At 38.7% G+C, this 26,148-nt stretch overlaps 1 long non-coding RNA gene and 1 pseudogene across 5 annotated transcripts in view; one reads left to right on the forward strand and one right to left on the reverse strand.

Moving 5' to 3' along the window:
* The window catches only part of LOC140807363 (uncharacterized), a 51,966-nt gene that overhangs the window by 3,011 nt on the left and 22,807 nt on the right, over positions 1–26,148 (forward strand). The window lies entirely within an intron of this gene.
* On the reverse strand, positions 8,477–24,614 carry LOC140807782 (DUF21 domain-containing protein At5g52790-like; annotated as a pseudogene).

The raw sequence follows: 26,148 nt of genomic DNA on the forward strand, positions 1-26,148 counted from the left end.
TCTATGCTTATAACTATAGTTAATTTTTTGTTGGGAAAAATTAAAATATACACCTATATATATAAAATGTCATTTTCTGAAAAATCACGTTTGTTAACTCAAAATTTTGAACCATATAATATAAATGACTTGGATATATTATATATTTCAGAGATAATTATTGCTCAAACATAATTTTTTGTTAATAGTTGCACGAATTGTAATTCATAAAAAAGGCATCCTTCCATTACGTTTTCTCCAAGAATCATCATATTCTCCGCACGAGCTCACTGGCCAAAAGTCGAGTCCCACCCAATGATACTTCTAGAAATACAAGCATGTTAATTTCCTGATACGAACAACACACATTACTGTGCATGTCTAACATGCACCCGTCTCGACCTCACAACCCGGTCCAACTGCAACATAAGGCCCTATCAAGTTACCCACAAATAACTTTGGCTTCTCGACGAACATTTCCCCTAGTTCAGATCATCCAGTCTAGAACGCTACTTTTCTTCTGTAGTTATTTTACATGATTAAATAACTAAAATTTTTAACAGCATAAGGAAACAAGGATGGCGAAAAAAAAAAAAAATCAAGCACTTGTGTCGCCTTGAAAAACATAAGGCAAAAAAATAAACAATTTTTTTTTTCTAATTTCCTCACCTGAGAAAGAAAGAATATTGCACTTGAATGGAAAAAAAACAATTCATCCATCGAGAACAAAAAACAAGAAAAACTTCAAAAAATTCGATCAACCGCGACTACATATCACTATTCACCAGCATATACAAAAATTCACTGATTTTCAATCACTATTTTTCTTGAAATTTACTTGTATGGGGAATCCAGCCCCTTTCCAGCCATTTTCCTAACTATTTTCTTGAAATTACTTGTATGGGGAATCCAGCCCCTCTCATCTCATCAAGAGTTATGATTGTCATGGACTTAGCCCTTCTATGTACTCGTCTGGCCTAGCAAAACAACCTATTGTGTCATGCTTATGTGCAAGTAACTTGAGCAAGAGTAATTCAAGAGAACTTTGAAAGAAAAAGTAGTATGGCTCGAAATTTGATGATTTACAAATGATAGCTTCTCCATATTTATATCAGTGACTTCCTACAATGAATGTCTAAGATTTATTTGATCTAACCGTGAATATCAACTCTCAAGAAGGTTCTACCATGTAAAAAGTTCCGGAGATTTCTATCTACATTATTCTACACAATTCTACTATATACAAGTGAATTCTAGAAAATTTTATAAATCAGAGAGACACATATGGTTAAACAATGCTTTTGAGATTACAAAACTTCTTCAAATGTACTTTAATTTCAAAAATACATTTGAGATAATTTTATAATGTCAATGTCTAACTATGTATGTAACCATCATTGTGCATATAACATTTTTCCGTGATCAAACCACATAGGAGCATTTCATCGATCGACTCATTGTTGGGATTTTGTTACGATGAGTTAGTTTATTATATTATTTGAGAATCAATATAGTTCATACAAGTGTCCATTGTACGGTAACATGGAGGGATGTTTTTCCTACCCAAATAGGCTCCCTAGGTGCCAAACCGAAGGCTGCACACGCTTAAGGGAAGGCTGGAATGGAATTATTGCTTGTATGGTTCACAAGGGTCGGTTAAGGGGTTATCCATCGCATGGCTCGGCCAGAGCTTGACCAGGGCTCGGGCTGGAGGTGGTTGGTAGTGAGGAGTAGTCCTAGCCATGCTAGGACTCAAGCACGACGACTAGGGAAGAGTCCAAGCGAGCTAGGACTCTTCCCAAGCCAACCGAGAAAAACAATGGGTGCAGGGTGGATCACGGCTTGTCCAGGGGTCCAAGATAGGTCTGATAGGGTCTAGTGAGGGTCCAGAGGGTGAGGGCGCGGTGGTGGCTCCAGGGTAGGAGTCCTAGCCGAGTTTCGAAGAGTCCTAGGTTGTGTTGCTAGGATCGCGCGGCTTCTGTGCATCGCGCCTGGAGCTGCAGCGGGTTAGGTCGAGTCCAGGGGTTCAAGAGGGTCCCTAGAAGGGGTGGCTCGGGTGTGGCTTGAAGAAAACAAGAGATTCATCGAGGGTTAGCGTTAGGGTTCGATTATTAGGTTTTAAAAGGTCAAGGTTTGAACCGTGGGTCCACCGGGGTAGTTTCATGGTTCACAGGAATAAATTAGCAAATAAAAGTATATGTTTTAAATTTGGGAATTTAATATTAAAGTTTGAATTAATTGAGGATTAAAACGCTCTATGAATTAATAAATATGAAATTAAATCAAAAGCCATGAATTTAAGCTAAATAAAAATATAAGAAATTTTATTTAAGTTTAAATAATTATTTGGGATGATCAGTGTCAACGAAAGTAAGAAAAAGTCAAAATCGAAAAATTTTACGTCTAGGGATAAAACGGTCATTTTACACCTGAAAATAGTAAACATCCTGGAAGTGCCCTGAATTATGTAAAATATGTTAATATGTTTATTTTAAATATTTATGAAATTTTATGATGAAATATTAATGCTAAAAGATACATTGATGCGATCGTGGTAGCCTTGCACGGGAGTATGAGCAAAGAAGATGGATTTACGTGCGAGGAGCAAAATGATGAAGGGGTCGTGATGCATGGGAGTATGTTGGAAGGCCAAAGGAACATGATTCAAACATTATTCTCATCGGCCGAGTGTACACGGACCCGGACACGGAGGCACACACGGGGTCCGTGTCCTAGAGTTTTGACCGAGAAAAATTACCTTATTTAGAGTTTTGTTTTGTTAGGAAACTAGATTTCTTGATATCTTTTGATATATAGACTATGTTGAACGAATTTTTAGAACACAATACACATAATATTTTGAGTTTATCAACTCCTTTGAGAATTTTCTCTCAACTTTTCAAAGCCAAGCTTTGTTAAATCAAAATCAAACTTATCAAAGTTTTTAACTTTGTGGCGTTTGTCGATCGTTGCTTGTGCGGATTGTCGTAGGCAAAGTTCTTCGAAGGTTCGTATAGTTTTCGATTGTTTATCCTCGTGTTTATTTGTTGCTAAACTCTTGCTAGTTTAGAGGTGAATATCACACAATACTTGATTCAAAAGATCGGGAAAAACACACGAATCTTAATATCGTAATTGAATAGAGGGTGCGATTTATTTTTAATCGTGTTTGCTATTTATTCGTGTCAAGATTCACATCATTTGGTATCAGAGCTTTAGGTTTATTGAATTCAAGTTAGTTATCTTGTTTTTAAAATTGCAGATCTGTATTATTTCTTCGTTATTTTCAGATCTGTTTTGTTCTATCGTTCTTCGTAAATTTTTTCGTGAATCTGTGATTCTCGAAATTTGTTGGTGATTTTTTTTTTTTGGGATTTTCGAGTAGTACTCAAGCCAAAAAAAAAAAAAGAGTACAAAAATTCCGAAAATTCACCATTATTTCTTGTTGATATATTGTTCTATTCCCTTTAGAGAGTCATATTCAATTGCCTCTCGCAGTCAAAAAAAAAAAAAAAATTCCCTATATTCGAATTTCTTGTCTACACAGTCCAAGTGAGTCGGTCGCATTTGTTCACAAGTTTGAACCTTGATTGTTTGATATACCCGCAATACAAAGCTTGAGCACTTCCAAGAGAGCTTTCAAAATTCGAGTGATACACTTGAGTGCGAGTGACTTTTCTTTGGAGTGAACGGTGAGTATTTGTTGTGAGCAAACAAAATTGTGATGAAAAAAAAAAAAAAACGAGAGAATTTCTTTGGAGTGACCGTGAGCATTTGGGTGAGGATTATTTTATTTCTACTAACCTTTTCTTGCAGGTACAAATTTGAAATTAAATGGAGAGGGAGGTAGGAGATAGTTCGAATTCGGGGGTGTCTAAGGCCCAAATGGATGCGTTGTTTGGGGATTTTAGTAGGGCGATGACGACCCAAATGGAGTCGTTGCATGAGAGGTTGGGTAAACTTGAGGTTAGTGTTAGTGGGGGTAAACCTAAGCCTAAGGATTTGGGTAGAGATGACGAGGAGTATGATCTAGGAGGAGGCTATGAGAGTCAAAATGAGAATTGGGGTAGGAATGGAAGAGATAGAGGATTTGGTAGAGGAAGAAGAGAAGCCATGCGGGGTAGATATGAGGAGACTAGGGAAGATGGTCACATGGGTAGCATTAAGATGAAAATCCCTTCATTCCATGGGAAATCGGACCCGGAGGCGTACCTAGAATGGGAAAAGAGGGTAGAGTTCGTATTTGCATGTCACCACTACTCCGAACAAAAGAAGGTGAGGTTGGCGGTGGTTGAATTCTTAGACTATGCTCTCATTTGGTGGGATCAATTAGTGACCACTAAAAGAAAGTATAATGAGAGACCTATTGAATCTTGGGATGAGATGAAGAGTGTAATGAGGAAGAGGTTTGTGCCTAACCACTATTATAGGGAGATGTTTAAGAGGCTACAAACTTTGAGGCAAGGGTTGAAGAGTGTTGAGGACTACTATAAGGAGATGGAGGTAGTCATGATTAGAGCCAATATTGAGGAAGATAATGAAGCAACCATGGCTCGTTTTCTTTGTGGCTTAAACAGGGAAATCCAAGATCAAGTTGAGCTTAGGCACTACTTGGATCTAGACGAGATGGTGCAAATGGCCATAAAGGTGGAGCAACAACTAAAAAGGCGTGGAGTTGGCCGCACCAACCAAACTGGAGGTTCGTCTTCTTCTTGGCAATCCAATGTTGTGAAGCGTGAGGAGAATAAAGTGGAGTCCAAGCCAAGATTTGACACTAAGCAAGAGGCGCCTAAACAAGGAGTCTAAGGTAAATCTGAAACTCCTTCTAATCGTTCTAGGGATACTAAATGCTTTAGATGTCAAGGGTTGGGTCATATTGCTAGTGAATGTCCTAATAAGAGGGTGATGGTTTCGAATGCTTATGGTTAGTATGAGTCCCAAAGCGAGGGTAGTGATGATGATATGCCTGCATTGGAGGATCCCGATGAGGGATATGAGGCTGTTGTAGGAGTATCATTGGTGACTAGGCGTATCATGATTGGCCAAGTCGAGGAGGAGGAGACCAATCAAAGGGGGAACTTGTTCCATACTAGGTGCTTTGTGAACGAAAATGTTTGCAACGTTATTATAGATGGGGGAAGTTGCACTAATGTGGCTAGTGTTGAGATGGTGGAGAAGTTGAGTTTGCCTACTTTAAAGCACCCTCAACCATATAGACTTCAATGGTTGAATGATTGTGCGGAAGTGACGGTTAGCAAACAAGTACTAGTATCTTTTTCGATTGGAAAGTATAGTGATGAGATTTTGTGTGATGTGGTGCCCATGCATGCTTGTCATATCTTGTTGGGTAGACCTTGGCAATTTGATAGGAAGGTAACACATGATGGTTTCAAGAATAGGTACTCATTTGTCCTAAACGAAGAACCAATTGTATTAATACCTTTGTCACCAAAACAAATACTTGAGGATCAATTGAAAAAGAAAAAAAAGAGATGAGGCCGAAAAAAAGAGTGTCCAAAAGAGTGAGATGGCCTTAGAAAAAGAAAAAGAAAAATATATGGTCGAAAGAAAGAGTGAACAAAAGAGTGAGATGACCATAGAAAAGAAAAAAGAGAGAGAAAAAGAGGCCAAAGAAAAAGAAAAGAAAAATCATTTGATGGCCCAAAGGAGTGAAAAGAGTGAGGTTGAGAGTTGTTTATTATTGCAAAAACCATTACATGTACCTTTGTACAAAGTGGTTTACCCATATTGTGATGAAATCGCCGGTTCAATCCCGATCATTGCTATTTCTTATTTGCAGGATCTTGGAGTTATCATGACAAGGAGACAAGTGAGTCTTGTCGAAGGGAGAACCCAAAAATTTGAGCCTAGAGAATGCAAGTGCAATCACGGCGAGGTAAGGTTAGTTGCCACTACAACAACTACGAGGTATGATTTTCTTCTTTACCTTAATTCATTGTTGTCTTGTCTTCAAGAATTATGGGAGCAACTTGAAAATGTGATGTTTAGAAGATATGAATGTGATTTAATCTTGTTGCCTAAGTGTCATAGAAATGAGGAGGGAGATGTATTGCATGAATTAGATTCGAATGTTATTGATTTTGAGTGTTCAAAGTTTGTCCAATTGACACTTTGTCATGACAATGACCTATGTGCATTAGAATTAAATTCATGTGGTGAGTTAAATGAATATAATAATTTCTTTGTTCATGATGAATATAATTTTAAGGAGATTAAATTGTTCATGTTATGCTCATTCTATGAAATAATCGTTAGTGAGGCATATTGTTGTGATTTCATCATTGACAAAATTCATGGATTTCTATGTTGGTTGCATATGAAGAGGTATGTTAAATAGAATAGCAAGGAATGCACTGCCTATAGGGCTAGGGCACTTGAGCTTGATTTCTATAAGTTGCTTGAATTCTTTCTTATTCCTAGTGAGCTATGGTCATACACGTGTATGGGTTTCATTTTTGTGTTGACTAGGTCAAAGAAGGGGAGGAACTTGATTTTTGTGATACTTAACAGTATTCTATCATTTTATGTCATTTATTATTTGGTATATGTTGATGTTGGTGAGTTGATAGTGAATGCTGCCATGGAGTTAGGAATCAAGGCGTTGATGGCGCGTGTGGGCAATGGCATCTACAAACTTGCGCTTAAAGGTAAGTATGTTGATAATATCCTCCTTGTTATTACTAACTTGCTTCGTTTTTGTGCAAGGGGGCAAGATTTGAGGACAAATCCTTTTCAAGAAGGGGAGGATGATGCGATCGTGGTAGCCTTGCACGGGAGTATGAGCAAAGAAGATGGATTTACGTGCGAGGAGCAAAATGATGAAGGGGTCGTGATGCATGGGAGTATGTTGGAAGGCCAAAGGAACATGATTCAAACATTATTCTCATCGGCCGAGTGTACACGGACCCGGACACGGAGGCACACACGGGGTCCGTGTCCTAGAGTTTTGACCGAGAAAAATTACCTTATTTAGAGTTTTGTTTTGTTAGGAAACTAGATTTCTTGATATCTTTTGATATATAGACTATGTTGAACGAATTTTTAGAACACAATACACATAATATTTTGAGTTTATCAACCCCTTTGAGAATTTTCTCTCAACTTTTCAAAGCCAAGCTTTGTTAAATCAAAATCAAACTTATCAAAGTTTTTAACTTTGTGGCGTTTGTCGATCGTTGCTTGTGCGGATTGTCGTAGGCAAAGTTCTTCGAAGGTTCGTATAGTTTTCGATTGTTTATCCTCGTGTTTATTTGTTGCTAAACTCTTGCTAGTTTAGAGGTGAATATCACACAATACTTGATTCAAAAGATCGGGAAAAACACACGAATCTTAATATCGTAATTGAATAGAGGGTGCGATTTATTTTTAATCGTGTTTGCTATTTATTCGTGTCAAGATTCACATCATACATTGCATGCTTGGTTTAAAAGAAAAATGATTTATGCATACATTAATTTTTATAAGTGACGAAACCATGAAAAGTTGAAGGAGTAGAAGTAATTGTGACTAATATGATGATACGATGATTATGATGATATGTACGGCCAAAGCTCAGTTGATGGGTGAGAGTGTCGCCGATGTCCCCGCCGCCCAGTACTGTAGTAATACATAGATGGATCCATTGACCTTCAGCTGATACGAAAGTCACAATTAACGATCTGAATTCAACGAAAAGGAAAAAATATACATATATGATGAAAAGGAAAATATTTATGATGGAAAGAAAATGTTAAGTTTATGCATGTTCATGAAATGTTATTTTATGTAAAAGTATTTTCACTGTTGCATCGATTGTATATATACTACTTGTTACCAAGATTATGGTTTGCTAAGTCATTAGACTTAGTATGTGTGATCGATGCAGGTGAGCATGATAGTGTTAGGGTTGAGGGACTTGATGGTTGATCTTGCTGGACAGAAGGTGCACATAACTCGAGGACTAGCACTAGTTTTTCCGCATTTACGTTTAAGTTTATGATAAATATTTTTACGACTTTTATGATGTTTTTTGAGTGGTTTTTGAGAAGATGCTAGAGTTAATTTTATTTTGAAATATTTCTAAGTTTAGGTTTGGTAAAACGTTCGACGATTTTAGGTTTTGAATTCTTTACTTTGAATTTTTAAATAAAGTTAGTGATTTTATTTTTTTTAAATGATACAAGGTTAATTTAAAATATTTTTAGATATATTGTAGCATTCGGCCGAGATGTAGGAATAAATAATTTTTTTAATATATTTTAAAGAAAAACGAGTAGTGGACGTTTCATGATGTGTATTATTTTATACATCAACCGATATCATTATTAAAGTGAGGTGTGTTTTAGGTAGTGAAACAAACACATTAAGATATTAAAATAGTAGTATGATAAAAAAATAGTTATTGGTTAGGAACAATAGTAAATGGATTAGTCTTTTAAAAAAATGGAGATACAAACCAAAAATAGATAAAAAAAAAAAAAAAAATCAAACAAACAAATGGAGATGGTGGAGCATTTTAGGAAACAAAAAGAGCCGTGACTAATAAACTAAAAGTGGTTACTCTAAAGGATTTTTCTTTGGTACATAGTATAATGAATTATGTTACGCTTTATGGAGGAGGTTAAAGATTGAGTCTAACTTACTTGTTGTGAACGTCAACATATTCATCGGTTTCGTACTTTCGTCCAATATTGGTCCCTTGAGAAACATACAAGCACATAGAGCTTTCGATATGATTGAGGAGAAAAAAATAAAGCATCTACTTGGAAAATTTAATTTAGTGTCAAATTAGTTTACCTGAAGTAGTTCTTCCAGAACATCTTCCATCATAATGGTACCAAGAACTTCTTCATCTGTACTAGGGGAGGAACTTAAGTTTTCTACATTAATTATTATGTCTAAGTTGGAGTTGATGTTCGTTTTCGACTCGTTAGATTTTGGGGGCATGCTTTCTGCTACATCCTTGAGATGACTAACATTCTGTACAACACCACCCATGTGGCTCTGCCCTTTCTGAAACTGGTTCAAAATGACATACAATGGTAGACTTTTGTTGAATCTGTCATACGCCAAAAAACAAGTAGAGTTTTATATGGTTTGATAGAATATGGTGAAAGTCTTGAAGTCGGTTTAGTAAGTAAAATTTTAATGAAGGAAATAAATATAAATTGTTGGAATGATGTACCTAGCCCCTAGGTATTCTCCTTATGGTAAAGATTTTTTATGGGGAAATCGGCTTCTGGCCAACATTTGATCAAATTCTTGACTTATTGTCGTTTCAAGAACAATATAGAAACCAACTTAGGTTCTAACGAATCAATATTTTCTTTCACGGTGGTCAGGAAAATTAATGTAAAGAACTTAATTGCCCACCATTTTTCCAAGTGAAATACTAATAACGTGTGCCTATTAGAGAAAAGCGTTTTTTCCAAGGTAATAATCTTTTTTCATCGGTTCGACTTAAGACTGCTTGGTTTTGCTTACCAGAACAAGGCCAACAATGTTTGTTGGAGAAACCAAGTATACTTGTATACAACTGTGGCCTTTGCTTATTACCTGCAGATCCATAGTATCACAGAGGACAAATATATTCGTAGAAATACAAGAATGTAAACTTCGGATGGAGAAAAGAGCAGAGAGATTGCTGGATACTTGTCAAGTTTAGCATTAAGATCAAGTGAAAAAACTCTAGACAAAGGTGTCATCGCATCTCTAGCAGTTTTCTCAGTCAAATCCAAAGCTCCAGAAATGATGGTTGTTTCATCAGGGTTAATTCTCCTCCCTTTCCAGCCTGACATCAGAGATTCATTATATCCAAAAATGGCTATAGAAATTAATATGGGGTCATACATAATTTAAACATGTTGGGGAACTATGGCTCCAACAGATCCACATTCGCTTATGCCGCCATTAGTGAAGCAAGTCAATACTCAAAACTTATTATCTGTATTCCGATCATGTTCATATTGGGTTTTGTTGTTAGCAGTTGTTTCTGCTATACCCTCACCCCCCGGAGTGACTAATTGTGTGGTTCGATTATTGAAACATAGATTTTGTACTGCTGTTTAGTGTAAAATATTTGAGTTGTAATCATCATATGTAGATTGGTAAATAACGGAGTATGATCCTATATGTGTCTATGGAAATCATGTGTTCCATTATTTTATCTTCAATTTTTTATCACATATATATGTTCTTGAGAGGAAGTTGTCTGTAAATATGATATTTCCCATATTATTAAAATCAATTTAAACAAACATCATTTCCACGCATGTCAACCAAGGTTTTCCACTCAGCACGCCTCAGTAAAGCAGAATGGCTCTTCCCAGGCAACAAATCCAGAAGCTTTCTAATGGGGTACGATAAAAGGAAAACTATTATCACCAGAAATCTTACTAGTACTGATAATCTTGCTCCAATACTATCATATATTGAGCACACAGATTGAGGTTGCGCGAAAAAGAAGAATGAGACAACGAATAAATCGACTTAATTAAGCATAGATGTGACAACAGACACGATTACAAAATACCCCATCTGGGAATGTGATGTGCATGGACACATAATTTGTATCAATAATCTATAAAATGAATTGTATATTTACTTATATTTTGAGAAGCTTTAAAAACTAATCTGATATCACAACTATTATTATATGTCATAAAAAGTGTGCACTTTTTTTTTTAATTTATACTTGTAGTAGCCCGAATTCCAAATTGGGTAATTAACGGAGTAATGGTGATTAAGAAGGTTTAAGGTGTAGTTTTGACCGAGTCATGATCGGACGGACCGAAGATGGTTCGGAAGCACCGAAGAGGTCGGAAGGTCCGAAGTGAGTTCGGTGGATCCGATCATTAGGTGTCAAGAGTTGATCGACACGTGGGAGTTCGGACGTTCCGAAGTGTAGGTTCGGTGGATCCGATCATGAGGTGTCAAGAGCAGCTGGACACGTGCATGTTCGGACGGTCCGAAGTGTATGATCGGAGGATCCGATCATGAGCTGTCAAGAGCCAATGGACACGTAGCGTTCGGACGTTCCGAAGTGTTGTTCGGAGGATCCGAACATGGCCTATAAATAGTGCTCGGATTTCTCATTTTTGACTTGCCAATTTCTTGAGTTTTCTCTCATTTTGGAGAGTTTGGAAGGTTCTAGGGTAGTTGTTGGTCGAGCGATAGCCAGGAGCTGCCAGGAGTGGTAGCGTAGCGACGTCTGAGTTACGAGGCAATCGACATCAAAGGGCTGTCGACGGACGAAGGTAAACCCTAAACCTTTGGTAGTACTAGGGAGTACTGGTTTTGCTAGTATAGCATGGTAGTATTGATTGAGTATGCTTTTGATGCGTAGGCTTGTTCTAGACCTGATTAGCGGTGTTGCGTAAGGCTAGGCTTGCTGTGATAGAGGTACGAAAGTACTATCCGAGATATCCTGGTTGAGTATACATTCTTATATGTGTTGCATGATTATGTGGTGCATTGATATATGTCATATGATGCATGCTATTATGTCACGTTTATTACTGCACGTTGCATTTCATGTTGAGCCGTATCTTCTTCGAGATAGCCTTTACTGTTGAGCTGTATCTCTTTCGAGATAAGCTATATCTTGGGGCCGCTCAGCCCTGTCTTGTGGACGCATGGACACCGAGAGTACACAGTGGCCGACGGGTCGGGAGGGCTTCGGTGGTCCGGGACATTTTAGGTCCACGTCTGTCTTGTAGTGGATGCAGTGACCCAGAGGTGTACCGCGCGGCACTATCCACTTGGCGCCTCTAGACTGAGCATTGTTGAGATCCTTTTGTGATTCCTGTTCTTGACTACCCCGGTATCATGATCATAGCATGTGCATTTCATATAGGTCTGTATACTCATACTTTTGTACTGGGCGTTCTTATCGCTCACGTCCTCGGTTTTGTTTATTCTTGGACACCCCATTCCCACGGGGCAGGCTTCAGGTTGGACAGCTCAGGAGGAGCAGGAGGAGGACGTTGAGTAGCTGGTTGGTTTATCGGTATTGTTTTGATTCGATATGGTTGTATTGGATATTTCATTTTGAGTTAGTCTAGACTTCGATTTCGATTGGGTTGTATAACTATTTTTGTTGACTTTTCCGCTCTTATCTCTGATTATTGTTAATTAGGTTAATTGCATGCTTAGTTTTTGATTAGTAGGTGATTCTGGAACGGGTCACTACATTTATGGTATCAGAGCATGCATACGATTTTGGGATATAGATTCTGTTTTGGGATTTCCGTTGACCAATTTACTAGTTTCCCCATTCTATGTTGTAGCAATGGCTGACCACTTTGGTGATGAGAGTAGTCAGGGGAGTGTAGGTCGTTGGGGTGACCAGGACGATCGTAGACGTCATTCTTTCCGTTTCTACTCCGATGGGTCATTCGGTGTTAGCGAAGCGTCTAGTGATGGGTTGTCCCTTAGATTTTGAGGGTAACGATGTTGTTATTTTCGTTTTGTTCATTCTCTAAGCCTGATTTCGAGGACGAAATCTTTTTAAGGGGGGGAGAATGTAGTAGCCCGAATTCCAAATTGGGTAATTAACGAAGTAATGGTGATTAAGAAGGTTTAAGGTGTAGTTTTGACCGAGTCATGATCGGACGGACCGAAGATGGTTCGGAAGCACCGAAGAGGTCGGAAGGTCCGAAGTGAGTTCGGTGGATCCGATCATTAGGTGTCAAGAGTTGATCGACACGTGGGAGTTCGGACGTTCCGAAGTGTAGGTTCGGTGGATCCGATCATGAGGTGTCAAGAGCAGCTGGACACGTGCATGTTCGGACGGTCCGAAGTGTATGATCGGAGGATCCGATCATGAGCTGTCAAGAGCCAATGGACACGTAGCGTTCGGACGTTCCGAAGTGTTGTTCGGAGGATCCGAACATGGCCTATAAATAGTGCTCGGATTTCTCATTTTTGACTTGCCAATTTCTTGAGTTTTCTCTCATTTTGGAGAGTTTGGAAGGTTCTAGGGTAGTTGTTGGTCGAGCGATAGCCAGGAGCTGCCAGGAGTGGTAGCGTAGCGACGTCTGAGTTACGAGGCAATCGACATCAAAGGGCTGTCGACGGACGAAGGTAAACCCTAAACCTTTGGTAGTACTAGGGAGTACTGGTTTTGCTAGTATAGCATGGTAGTATTGATTGAGTATGCTTTTGATGCGTAGGCTTGTTCTAGACCTGATTAGCGGTGTTGCGTAAGGCTAGGCTTGCTGTGATAGAGGTACGAAAGTACTATCCGAGATATCCTGGTTGAGTATACATTCTTATATGTGTTGCATGATTATGTGGTGCATTGATATATGTCATATGATGCATGCTATTATGTCACGTTTATTACTGCACGTTGCATTTCATGTTGAGCCGTATCTTCTTCGAGATAGCCTTTACTGTTGAGCTGTATCTCTTTCGAGATAAGCTATATCTTGGGGCCGCTCAGCCCTGTCTTGTGGACGCATGGACACCGAGAGTACACAGTGGCCGACGGGTCGGGAGGGCTTCGGTGGTCCGGGACATTTTAGGTCCACGTCTGTCTTGTAGTGGATGCAGTGACCCAGAGGTGTACCGCGCGGCACTATCCACTTGGCGCCTCTAGACTGAGCATTGTTGAGATCCTTTTGTGATTCCTGTTTCTTGACTACCCCGGTATCATGATCATAGCATGTGCATTTCATATAGGTCTGTATACTCATACTTTTGTACTGGGCGTTCTTATCGCTCACGTCCTCGGTTTTGTTTATTCTTGGACACCCCATTCCCACGGGGCAGGCTTCAGGTTGGACAGCTCAGGAGGAGCAGGAGGAGGACGTTGAGTAGCTGGTTGGTTTATCGGTATTGTTTTGATTCGATATGGTTGTATTGGATATTTCATTTTGAGTTAGTCTAGACTTCGATTTCGATTGGGTTGTATAACTATTTTTGTTGACTTTTCCGCTGTTATCTCTGATTATTGTTAATTAGGTGATTCTGGAACGGGTCACTACAATACTAGATATAATGCTCGTGTGTTGCACGTGAAAAACATATGTTGAAATAATTAAAATTCAAAACAAATTTAGTTAACTCAACAAAAGATAAAAATAATAACATTGTAAATTTTAACAATTCATGTTAATTACTGATATGTAACTGATTTAGATTAAAAAAACATATTTGTTTAATTTTTTAAAAAAGATTTTGATTATTCAATTTTTCTCCTATGTTTTTTTTATCATAATGTTTTTTGTGGGACTGTAAACTTTTAATCGTTGTTACAATGTAATTTGATTAGAGTTAATTAATTACAACGGAGAACGAGGAAACAGTTTCTTTACAATAAGCCCAAAATGTGCCAACTCTAATTATAATATTAAAATAGTATATAATAAAGTCTCGTCTAAACACATCACAACATAAAATAAGCCCACACATGACTGAAACCAACTACATACAAACAACTCATATCCCCGGAACATGCTACGGTATACAGATACAAATATACGGGGATAGACCACTCAATCTCAACCCAGATGTGATTCCCTTCAGAAGTATCCTCTTCAATCCTCTGATAACATGGAGTACCCCCGCTATTGTCTACACACAAAGACAACAACAGCCCTCTCGAGGGTGAGCAAATGCTTCGTATTAAACATCCATAATAAATACAACATGTAACCACACAATAATTTATGATATTCAATGCATGCATGTCGTGGAGACATCATGTCAAATGCCCATCCACTGAGCATGTATCGGAACCAATCGAATCGTTATCAAATCAATGCTCGAGCTGGCACACCAGCCTCAGTCAAGTATAAGGGAATATATGTAAGATAGCGTCGGCAAAGCGCCATCAAATCCCAAATCTCAACTAATCAATCATAGGGGCCACGAATGACTATGTTTTTAAGGACCACATAATGCCAAACATAGCATCGTGCTCAAAACCCTAGAATCAAAATCCAATGATATAAAGGTATCTAATGATCATAGCTCAACGTGAATTTCATGTATAGATGTATGTGTAAAATGATGTGTGTTAACAAAATATTTATTTTATACATCGATCAATCAATCATGAATGCCATGTATGGCACATAAACTCAACCAATAAGGCATACAGACACATATATTTTCAGTCAAATCAATCAAGCATATATCATATGACACAGATACATGCCGTATGTTACTCGATCGCAACATACCTAAATTCTTCCTTCCCAGTTCATTGTAGCTCTCAAAAGAACACTCTCAACACGAGGATTCTAGATATATAATTTTTTTTGAGTTTCGATGTAGATTCGCACGATAGAACATCAATTCCAACTTTTTCCTTCGAAACATCAAAGGAAATTAAAAGAAGCTTATAGGAAAACTCATTCTTATCAACGGTAAATGTTGTGCAGCCAAGGCGGTGTACGCATGTGTGCGAGATCTACCATAGCCGCGCACCTAATTCTATCCGGAAGTGGTTTGAGATTCCTTCGCGTGCAGGTGCGCCACTTCCTTCACAGGTGCATGCTTTGTTCTGTCCGAAGCACTATTTTAGGTTTTGAATTAGCCAAAGCGGTCAACGTGAAATTGTATATCTATGTATTGACTTTCATTTGCCGCTGAGCTCACTCAATTTGGACATCGGACACGAATGTTATGCACATTCTCCTAAAATGTGTCAGTGCAGAATTTCAATACACACGACACATTTAAGGGTGATTTTGCCCCTATTTTCAAATGGATTTGGACAAAACTGAAAACATAAAAGTTTATTTGCTAAGTATTAGCTTTCTAATAAAATTAGTTTCATCTCATTTGAAATAATACCCAAACAATTATGCTAGAAACCGTAATATGTGTCACTTCTCTATTGCGGTTCAGCATACTTTTTGTAAGGCCCGAGAATTTGATTACTGTAATCTGAAATGATTTGGGTATATTTAACGTAATCCGAGATTAATCTGAAATGATTTATTGAGTAATCAAGGTAATTGTAGACGAAAAGCATTAGACCGGAAAAGGCGAGAAAAGACGTGAAATATGTGCGAGGGAGGTGCCATTCGCGCATATGCGCGATCGGGTGCGCACATATGCGCAGGTTTGGCAGAAGACCCCGCGCATATGCGCGGCGTGAGTGCGCGCGAGGTGCCATTCGCGCATATGCGCGATCGGGTGCGCACATATGCGCAGGTTTGGCAGAAGACCCCGCGCATATGCGCGGCGTGAGTGCGCGCATATGCGCGGTATGTCCAGTAGCCAAGGCAAATGTGCAGAAAGCCTCGCGTAGATGCGCCGTGTGGAGACGCGCATATGCGCGAGCACTCCAGTAGCAGATTTTGGATAAAGCCTCCGGCGCATATGCGCGGAATTGTGCGCGCCTATGCGCCAGTCATGCAGAACAAGAACAAGCCATTTGGCCTCACCGTGCGACGTGTATATATATATATGTAAGCAACGTAATTATTCAGAAAACTTAAGAAAAGAGGAACTGAAGCTTCAAGTCTCTAATGTGCGAAAATTGAACGTCACGCAAATTCCGTCTGTCTGATTTTGAATCCGAGTACGGTAGCGTGTTCCTAGCGACGACAGAAACAACTGGACGTAAGTTTTGTTACGTTTAGACATGATTTGAAATTATGATATTGTCAGAATCGAATATAGATCATATATGGTGTTTCTGATACAGTAGAAATTGTATATTTGAAGTCAGGTCGAAGAACAGACTGTTTCTGTAATTATTATGATTTTCGGAATCGATTTGACTGAGATGCGATATCAGATTTATACTGTGACTGAGATTATGAATTGTACTGATATTGATTATGAGTTCTGGTATTATGTCTGTGATGTTGAAACTGACAGGGTTATCGAGATTGTATTATTATGTCGTCGAAAAATCCGTAATTTGATATTTATCAGATTCAGTAATTATTTCGATTATATCGTGATATCGTCGATATTGATTAGATTATGTTTTGATCGGAGTATTGATCAGAACAAGTTCTGAATTGAGTTATTTATTGATATTGTGTCTGTTCGGTATTGTTATTACCAGATTGAGAATGGACATGGTTGAATTCAGGACTTCGTCTTCGACAGAGCGGGGAGATAAAGGCTTAAGTCAATGTGTATTGAGAGATCGACTTGAGTCGGTTTAGACTTGAGTTTCCCTAAATCACATACTTTACTTTATTGCATTGATATTGCATTGATTTGATTGATGTACTTGTTCTCTTGATTTATAGATAGCAGGTATTAGAAGAGTAATCTTATGACAGAAGTGCATGTTAGTGGTGGGATCGCCACGGGCACATTGCACGATGTCATAAGATAGTTTATTGGCAATAGTGCCATAGTCTGTCACCAGAGGATTGGTTATCGATGTGGATAGAATTAGAGCTTTTTCTATTACTGGTGATCGGTACCGTATCGATGTGGATAGAATTATAACTTTTCTATTACTGGTGATCGATGTCATATCGATGTGGATAGAATCGAAGTTTCTTCTATTACTCGTGATCGATACTATACCGATGTGGATAGAATTAGAGCTTCTTCTATTACTGGTGATCGATGCCATATCAACGTGGATAGAACTGGAGTCTTTTCTATTACTGCTGGTTGATATGGAATGCCAATGTCTGGAAACCGGGATCCCTAGGCTAGAATTGAGTCTAGTCTGAGTCGTGGAATTACGAGTATTGTCGACAGTTTGATATTGATTATATTTCAGCTTTTGATATATATTGCTGTTATCTGTCCATGCTTTTAAGTTTATCATATGATTGCATGTTTCGTTGATTTATACTGGGATTTATTCTCAACGGAGTTATCCGGCTGTTGTCTTGTCTGTTTGTGTACATGACAACAGGTGGGACAGGTTCAGGGTTGAGGAGATGAAGAGAGATCGTGATTAGAGTGGAGATTCCGGACTTGGATTAAAGATATGGTTGGACACTTGACATTAGATGTTAAACCTTAGTTGAATAAATGTATGTGATACAGGATTTGTACTTTTATATACTGAGATGTATATATATATGTTTTATGTCACTACGTTCCGCATTATAAAAAAAAATTTTAGACCAGGTTTATTATAATTGATTAAATATTCCTAAAGACAATTAAGGAATGAATTAGCGTCCGGGTCCCCACACTTTTCAAGTACAAATCAATTACTAATACAATCTTTCATTATCACAACATATTTTCTCACTTTCATTGTAAGTTATATACTTCATACACTTAATAATATGACAATTTCATGAATTATCGAGAATCAAAATATGATTGATAATACGATACAAGGTCCTTAGAATTTTCTTTTGTTATTTGTCATCTCTCTCAACAAATGCATATAATATATTGGATTATTCAATTATTACATTTTTTTGAGCCATCAATGATCTACAACTTTTTAATTACAATGGTGTTGACTATTATTTTCTTTTATGTAAATTGGCAATCATTGATACCAGATATTTCTACTTTCCTAGTCACCTTTAATTTATCAGACACTTATACATGATAGCATATAAAATGCATATTATTATAACAATTTACCAACATACAAAAGTGTTGATGTACTGATAAAAAAATATTGATTGAATGTTGTCATTTATTTGCAATTTACGATAATAATATTTTTGACAATAAATCATCTTTTTACCGACTCTTATGACATCTATTTTAATATTTCATATTAACTTATAAGCATATTGAGTACAATTAATGTAAGGACCAGGAAATTCGAACTGTGTAACCTGACTGCATGTAATCTAGGGTTTTTAGTTAAAATATGTATTTAATGATTTTTATTCATTTAATTCATGATTATTGCATGAATAGGTGTTTATTCATTTTTTTGTTAAGATTTCATGCATTAGGGCTTTAAGTTGCATTTCGCGCTCGAACGAAGAACGAAGAACGAAGACCGAGGATAATTAGGAAAAATATTTTTATTAAATAATTATTTTTAATTATTTAATACATGGTGTATTTAGGTGACATTTTCGAAAATGGGCCTTGGTTCGGACAATATTTTCAAAAATGTACCAAAACGTAATATTTTTCGGGAGTTTTATTGGGCTCGATAGGTTTATTTTATTGCTTGACGGGCACAAAATCCTTTTAATCCCTTTAATTTTTATTTAAGTGCACATTAGTGCTTAAGTATGCCATTTAAACACTCCACACTCTAACCCTAACCCTAGCCTACCTCTCGGCCGCCCTCCCCATAGCAGCAACATCAGTTTTCGAAACTTATTCAACAACCATCTCGGTTTCCCTCAAGTTTTCAAGAAAAATTCTTCCCCGCCCTCCGGTGCATGTTTCGATTGGTTAAACGCTAAGGCACACCATGTATCTCTTTTTCTCATAATTTACACCATTTATGTGCTTATGTATATGTAGTTTCATGGAGAATGCTTTGATTTATCTTGTGGTATCATTTTTTCAAGGTTTGACATGATATATGCATACTTTTTTGTACAAACTCACGTTTTTTGTTGTCCTTGTGTAAAGGGGCTGCCTACTTGGGTCGCTAGAGAGCTGATAATGTCGTGAATGATGAGGATTAAGTGCTGTAGTCATGGCTTGGTCGGTTTATATGAGGGCCGATAATTTTTGTAGGGAAACCTAGCGGCTATATGACTAGATCGAACGTTTGTGGTGTGCTGGCTGTGCAAGGGCCATTCCTATCCTTGGACCAGACCCTGGTGGGTCTGAGATGTGGCCTAGGAGGGCTCGAACGCTGCTCGACAGAGTCATGATGCCGATTGGACGAGAAGTGTAAAGGTTGGTCTCGGTTGGGGCGTGTTTAAGGGCTAGCAAGTTTTTTCGTCTTGCAGCATGCATGGGGCTGTGATCTGGGGTTAGGTCGGTCTAGATGGGTCCAAAGGTGGGTTAAGAAGGGTTGGTTCAAGGACGCTTCGGGTTGGTAGGGCCTAGAGTGGAAAGTTTGAAGGTTTAATGCATTAGGGTTTGTATGTTGTAACGTGCTGGAAATTTCCAGCAACTTCCAGGCATGATTCGTAGGTCCTCAGTGGTCTGGAATGAGTGGTTTAGACGCTGGTTGTGTAGGTTCAAGTCTCGGTTTAAGTTGAGAAAAATTTGGTTAAGTTTCGGGTCGATTCGGGTTAAGACCCGGACCGTGGTCCAAGTTTTAAAACGAATCTTAAAGGGTTTTAAAACGGGCTCGAGTTTACTTATAAGAATTGCTTATAAATGTGTTTTGAGGTGTTTTGAGGAGTTTGGTTGTCTTCGGGTCGAAATTTAGAGGTCAATTAGGGTTTCCAGGGGCAAAATGGTCATTTTGCATTCGGGTCGAATTTTTAGTCCCGAGAGCGCCCTAAAAATGATTTGACATGTTTTAAATGTTTGTGTTATCACGAATATGAGTTTTTATGTAAATATGAAAATACGTTGCATACTTGATTTTAAGAAAAATTTACGTATATGAATGATTTTATTAAGTGAGGAATTCGATGACGTGTTTTGAAGAATGATAGTTGGTTGTGACTAATACGAAGATATGATAATCCGATGACATGTAAGGTCAAGGCTCAGTAGATGGGTAATACTGTCGATGATGTCTCGTCTTCGGGTGTCACAGTTATACGTAGATGGATCCATCGCCTAACACGATGATACGAAAGTCACAACTAATGAACGGAATTTGAATTAAGGAAATGAACACGTATATGTTGATATGATGAGATCCATTATGAAAATGTGTATGCTTTGAAAGGTCATGAATAAGATTACATCATTTTAAGATCATGAAACGTATTTTTATTACGGTACTTTTCACTGTTACGTGCTATGTATATGTATTTGTTATGACATTACATGTGTGTTGAGTCTTTAGACTCACTAGGTATGAATGATGCCGATGAGCATATTGATCAGGAGATTGGAGGTGCGGAAGACTGAGTAGGCGGAGTTGGATGTGTGCACGCGAACTCGAGGACCGTATTTTTGCACATCATGTTTTGAGTTAAGAGTGGAAATGATATTTTATACGCATTCGTTTTACCTGTTGACGTTTGTTAGGATTTTTACACGTTTCATACTTGCATTATTTTAAAACGTAAGTCTAGGTTAGACGATTTGTCATTTTTCTAACTGCAGTATTTTTACCTGTTAGTTGATTACTATTATTTAAAAATGTGTATTTTCCAGTGGAAATATGTGTATTTTTACAATCGCACGCAACAGTGAAAATACTTTTACTTAAAATAGATTTTCATGAGCTTGCATAAACATAAACTTTTTTCATTTTATTGAATTCAGATCGTTAATTGTAACTTTCTTTTCTTCATAGGGTCGATGGATCCATCTTTATATAACCACAGTACTGGGCATCGAGGACATCAGTGACACTTTACCCGTCGACTGGGCCTTGGCCTATCATCATCATATGGAATACGATCGTCGGGCTCTCTTTGGGCCTTCTCCTATAGACGGCTCCCTCTAGGGCCTTCTCCCTCATGATATCCCCATTCATATCATCTAACATCATAATAGCCACAATTACTTCACCTCCTCCAACGTTTCGTATATTCATCACTTATAAAAACCATGCATTAAATTATCATTTTCCTTTTAAAACAAAGCATGCAACATATCTTTTAGTTTCAAATTTTTATCATAAATTTTTTTAAACATTCAAAATAATCATTTTATCATATATTACAGCATTCAGGGCACTGCCATGACATTTACTATTTTTCAGGTGTAAAATGACTGTTTTACCCATAGACGTAAAATTTCTCGATTTTAATTTTTTCTTACTTTCGTTGACACTAGACCATCCCAAATACTTATTAAGCTTAAATAAATTTTTGATATTTTATTTAGCTTAAATTCATTGCTTTTCATTTATTTCGTAATTATTAATTCGTATGCGTTTTAGTCCCGAATTAATTTCAAACTTTAATATAAAATTCTCAAATTTTAAACCTAGAATTTTTATATTAATTTACCCTCGTGAACCATGATTCGACACCCCGTGAACCATGTTCTAACCCTTAGCCCGTAAAACCCATATTTTCGAACCCTTGACACAAACCCTCAAGCCACCTCATGTTTTCTACGAACTGTGCCCGAGCCAGCCCCTCCAGGAGCCCTCCTGGACTCTCTGGACCAACCCTAACTCGCTGCAGCCCTCTGAACGAAAAACCCGAGCCGCGCGACCTAGTAGAACAAACTAGGACTCTACGTAAATCTAGCTAGAACCCTTCCCTCGAGCCACAACCGAACCCAGCCCCTCGTGAACCCATCCCCCCCCCCCTCAGGACCATAATAGACGTAGCCTGGCCCCTGGCCCTAGCCGCGATCCCTCCTTAAGCTGTTGTTCTCTCGGGTAAGCTTGGGAAGAGTCCCATCGTGCATAGGCTCTTTCCTGGCCGTCGAGCTTGAGTCATAGCGTGGCTAGGACTCCTCCACACACCCAACCACATCCCAACCCAGCCTTGGTCAAGCCTTGGCCGAGCCATGCATGTCACGCCCCGAAACTCAGGATGGACACCGGCGTCGTTTAACAATCATACAATTGAAAACAACAAGCCTTTGTAGTACAGTTTAAACCGAAACCAGTTTATAATTCATAATTTCCACGAAACAAACATCGTCTTTACAATAACGAAATAGTAAATAATATGGAAGCGTCTTACAATCATTTAAATCAGAAAATACGAAATAAAACCTATTACTAATCTTGTGATTCACCAGCCCCAAAACTGTTTGGACTCTTCGTCCTCAACCTGTTCTTCGGACTTATCTGGGAGGGGAGAGTAAGGGGGTGAGTATTTTGGGAATACTCAGTAAATGGTGGGCACTTTGAACAAAACATAACAATTTTATAACATTTTCGAAACATATCATAAACGTACAGCATGCTTTTCATAATCGTAACGTAAATTCCATAACGTAATAACACTGCGATTTTTCACCTTTAACGGTTTACTGACGTCAGTCCCTAAGTTTTAATCCTCTAAGGGGGCGAGGCCATAAAACGGTTCTATCCCACCTTTGAGGGCCATATGTTGGAATTCCACCCATTTTCAGGGAGTCCTCACAGTGCCAAACATAACGTACCAAAATTTCGTAAAAACGTATATACGGGAGACGGATCTCGACCGAATCTTTAAAAACGGAACATGCAAAAACCGAAATTTTCATACACATAAAACCGAAAGTTTACGCATTTAAAACAACCCACTTACAGTGTTTGGATGCTGAAAAACGTAGGTTCTTAGCTTTGGGAATGGGTCGATCCTTGCTCTACACTCGGCGGCACTTCGGCTTGATTTTTCTATGACAGGTTTTGAGTAGATTTTTGGGTAGAGAATGCTGCTGAATTTCGAGACTTTCAGCAAGGGAAAATTCGAAAATATAGTGTAGAGAATGCTAGGATTTGGTGTGGTATTCATAGGTGGAGGGAAGGGTTCTAATTTTGGTATTCAAATCATAAAAAGTCATGCCAAATCTCACAAATTGACTCTCATATTCCTTGCTAAAATTCGAAAATTCAGCTACCAAGTTAGGAGATTTATACTCTAATCCAATGCTCTTGATAAATTCAGAATTTAGGTTGCTAGATCCAACGGTTGTGGTGGAAAGTTGAGGATTTCCTTCCTATTTTCTTGTGGCTTATTATTGCATGAATTCTATCTTTAAACACCACAATATTGATGCACAACATTTAGTGGATTTCCAAATTTGCTTAAGTCTATGCATTGATTCCTCTAGCCTTGCATGGTCTCCACCAAATCTTGCAATATAATCCTTTAAATTTCGAAAATTGTATGCAAGGTGTAGATATCATTGACTTGCTATAGAATATTCAATCTATAAAACTTCTTAATACAAAGATTTACAATATACTTTTCTATCTAATCCCAAGAAGCCAATATCCTAATTTCCTTGAAATTAATGATTTATAATGCTTAAGAATAAAAATCCGGTTTTTACATCCCTCCCTTCTCATGAGAAGTTTCGTCCTCGAAACTTGGGTTGACTTGGTCTCCAAATAGGTAAGGATATTCCTTTCGCGTCTTCTCTTCAACTTCCCAAGTTGCTTCTCGCTCTGTGTGGTTGGACCACTGTACCTTGACGTAGGGAATGATACGTCGCCTAAGAACTTGTTCCTTGGTGTCCACAATTCTGATGGGGACTTCTTTGTACTTCAGTTCTTCTCCCAAGTTTCCTTCAATTAAGAGTGGTTCTACCTCAACACATGACTTGGGTCTGGAATGTACCTTCTCAGTTGGGATACGTGGAACACGTTGTGGATTCTCGACATGTTTGGTGGCAGTGCCAGCCTGCATGCTAGCGTGCCCATTTTTTCCAAGATTTCTAAGGGTCCAACATATCGAGGGTTCAGTTTCATGGCTTTACTGAATCTGACAACTCATCTCATAGGCGAGACTTTTACATAAGCCTTCTCGCCCACATTAAACTCTACAGGCCTTCTTTTAAGATCTGCCCAGCTTTTCTGTCGGTCTTGAGATGCCTTGAGTTTTTCTCGGACAATTCTAACCTTGTCTACTGTCATCTGTACTAGCTCGGGTCCCACCACGGCTTTCTCTCCCACTTCGTCCCAATAAAGTGGTGATCGACATTTCCTTCCATAAAAGGGCTTCATATGGAGCCATGCCGATACTGCTGTGATAGCTGTTGTTGTAAGCAAACTCAATTAAGGGTAGATGAATGCTCCAGTTGCTACTGAATTCCAGGGCGCATGCTCTTAGCATATCTTCTAAGGTCTGTATGGTTCTCTCAGTTTGCCCATCGGTTTGCGGATGGTAGGCGTTACTTAGGGTCACTTTTGTTCCCATGGCCTCTTGAAATCTCTTCCAAAAGCGCGAGACAACCTTGCATCCCTATCAGATAAGATGCTAACTGGCACTCCATGCAGTTTCACGATGTTGTCCATGTACAGTGAAGCCAACTTGTCGAGATTGTAGTTCATGTGGACGGGTAGGAAGTGTGCAGTCTTCGTGAGTCTGTCTACCATCACCCATATACCGTCGTGGCTTTGCCTAGACTTTGGCAATCCTACCATAAAGTTCATGGAAATATGCTCCCACTTCCATTCGGGAATTTCCAAAGGTTGCAGTAATCCTCCAGGTCGCTGGTGTTCTGCTTTGACCTGCTGGCATACCTGACATCTGGAGACGAATTCAGCTACATTTCTTTTCATGCCATTCCACCAGAAACTATTCTTTAGGTCTCTGTACATTTTTGTACTGCTTGGATGGACTGAGAATTTTGACTTGTGCGCCTCTGCCATTATCTCTCGGCGAAGGTTATTAGTGTCGGGCCCCTTGTCATCGATCTGGTGGTCTTGAGATTTTCCTTCTCTGACTTGATCCTTAAGTTTGATCAGTACCGGGTCTTGATCTTGGTTTAACTTGACGGTCTCCCGTAGGCATGGGTTGGGCCGAGAGGGAGGCTAGAGTCACCTTTTCTGGGCCCTTCCTACTTAGCGCATCAGCCACCCTGTTTGCTTTACCCGGATGGTAGCTTATGGTCAAGTCATAATATTTCAGAAGTTCGATCCATCGCCTTTGCCTCATATTAAGTTCCTTTTGGGTGAACAAGTACTTGAGGATCTGATGGTCTGTTAAGATTTCACATTTAGCACCATAGAGGTAGTGCCTCCAAATCTTTAAGGCGAAGACAACCACTGCTAGTTCCAGATCATGAGTAGGGTAGTTCTCTTCGTGCGGTTTCAACTGCCTTGATGCGTAGGTGATCACCCTTCCTTCTTGCATGAGCACGCATCCTAAACCTTCCTTAGTTGTCTCACTGTAGATGGTAAAATACTTATTCTCTGCAGGCAATATTAACACTGGTGTGGATGCGAGTTTCCATTTCAATGTCTGGAAACTCTTCTCACAATTTTCATCCCAGATAAACTTATAATTCTTCTGAGTGAGCTTCATCAGTGGTACGGCTATGGAGGAGAACCCTTCGACAAACTTCCGATAGTAGCCTGCCAATCCAAGAAAGCTTCTGATATCGATGGCGTTCTTCGGTCTCGGCCATTCTGTGATTGCTTGTACTTTCTTTGGATCCACTGACACTCCTGCTTTCGAAATTACATGTCCTAGGAAGGACACACTCTTTAGCCAGAATTCACACTTGCTGAATTTAGCATAAAGCTTATTCTCTCTAAAATTTTGC

This window comes from Primulina eburnea, chromosome 12 (assembly GCF_022965805.1).
Source record: "Primulina eburnea isolate SZY01 chromosome 12, ASM2296580v1, whole genome shotgun sequence".
NCBI classification, from domain to species: domain Eukaryota; kingdom Viridiplantae; phylum Streptophyta; class Magnoliopsida; order Lamiales; family Gesneriaceae; genus Primulina; species Primulina eburnea.